The sequence below is a fragment of the Pteropus alecto genome, unplaced genomic scaffold, assembly GCF_000325575.1.
Source record: "Pteropus alecto unplaced genomic scaffold, ASM32557v1 scaffold71, whole genome shotgun sequence".
Taxonomy (NCBI): domain Eukaryota; kingdom Metazoa; phylum Chordata; class Mammalia; order Chiroptera; family Pteropodidae; genus Pteropus; species Pteropus alecto.
The window spans coordinates 14,691,825-14,693,760 of NW_006433024.1; the positions used below are offsets into that span (position 1 = coordinate 14,691,825).

The 1,936-nt window shown below is 30.1% G+C and overlaps 1 pseudogene; it reads left to right on the plus strand.

The window, feature by feature from the left end:
* Positions 1-970: 970 nt before the first annotated feature.
* On the plus strand, positions 971-1,089 carry LOC112476724 (annotated as a pseudogene).
* Positions 1,090-1,936: the final 847 nt, after the last annotated feature.

Sequence of the window (1,936 nt, forward strand, 5' to 3'; positions counted from 1 at the left end):
ATTCTTATATATAAAAATTAAGGGATATAATTTAGGTATACTTATATATAAGATTAAGAGAATTTTAACCTCATTTATTTAAATGTAGAGATATATTTCACATTTACGCAATATAAAAAGGAAACCAATAAATAATTGAAATAAAATAAAAATAAATGTTTAATAATTTATTAAATAAAATACAGTAATAAACATAATTTTCAATTTAAAAATAAATATAAAGTAATTAAGGTCTTTCTATTTACAGGCAGCAGACCTACAAAAAGTTTAGAAATTTAGCCCAGGTTAAAGTAAACACAAAAGCATCAAAAGTCACAGTTCCAAATTTCTAAGAGCTAGTCTCCTTTCCAGTGGGCAGTAAATCTCACAAATATGCTAAAATAAAATGGGCTGAAAAACTTGATTCTTTGTCATCTCTTAGCTACAAAAAACAGATCACATCAGCCACTTCACTGAGATCACCAAATGGTCACACAAACCAGAAACCAGAATACAATCTTTGCTGCCATCATTATGGAATAAATGACCAACTATGTACAAATGAACTTGACATATGCATGGGGTACTCTCTTTGTTATACAAGTGAGACAACCTAGATACTGATTCACAAGTCCCTGGGCCCTATTATGGAAAAGAACATGGACATGGATCATTGGTTAGGCAAGAAACAAATATAATAACATACCTAATCAGAAAAAATAAAATCCAACACCTAAATTATAAGAAAAAAATTAACCTAGAAAAACAGAGAGTGAGCAAAAATAAAGTTCGAGTGTAGCCTGAGAATCATTTCAGGGGCTATAAAAACTTCACCTGGGCCTAAGTATCACATAAGGCGCATTTCTCATACAAGGCAATTTAACTTGTTCTGGCAGGTGAGTCCTTTGAACTTTTGTTGGGTTCTCCAAAACTGTCAAAATATGATTAAATATTTTGTCAGACCTAGGCAGCTTGTTAATAAGAATGTTCTGTCTATGGCCATGCCACCCTGAACAAACCCGATTCCGTCTGATCTTGGAAGCTAAGCAGGGTCGGGCCTGGTTAGTACTTGGATGGGAGACCACCTACGAAGACCAGGTGCTGTAGGAGTAAAAAATAAAAAAAAAATAATAAAATAAAATATAGAATTGTAAGGTGACAAGGTCCTTGCAATCTATGAGGTCAACCGAAGGTTGCCTTGCCTAAAATAAATAAATAAACAAATAAGTAAGTAAGTAAGTAAATAAATAAATAAAATAATAAAAATAAAATTAAAAAAATGTTCAAAGGACATTTTGGGGACAGTATATTTATATTCTACTTGAGAAGGCATTATGGAACACACATACTAATTTAGAGACAAAACTGGTTAATAGAATAAAGAGTAATAAACTTGTAATCTTTAGGGTTATATTTCCTACTACAAGGTAATTATTTTCATAATACAGATTTATAAGTTAACATGTTAATTCTGTAGTCTAAAATCTTAATAGCAAACTTTCAAGGTAAATTCTCTTCAAAAATTAAGTAATTCTTTGGTGATTTAAACAATTAGTAAAATATTTACAGGTTGTACTATTCACATTTTACCTATTTCCAAAATTTACATAATGTACCATGCATTATAATTTGTTTATATTTAGAATAAATAGGGTATTATAATCTTTAGTGTCTAAAATATCATTTATGTATCTATTCAAACCATTACTGAAAAATGGAAAATGTTTTTCCTAACCTTTTGGGTCCGGTCTTAGGCTAGTGAAAGTTTAAATGAAAATATATTCAATCTTTGTTCCTTCAGACTTTGTAGAACTAATTCAAGTACAGCTCTCATCTCAGGACTAGTAGGAATATTGACCCCAAACAAACTAACCCTGAAATTCAATAACAAGAGAAAAGATAAAACATAAAAGCCTTCTGCAAAAATAGAACAAGAACCTTCTAGATGTATCAAATA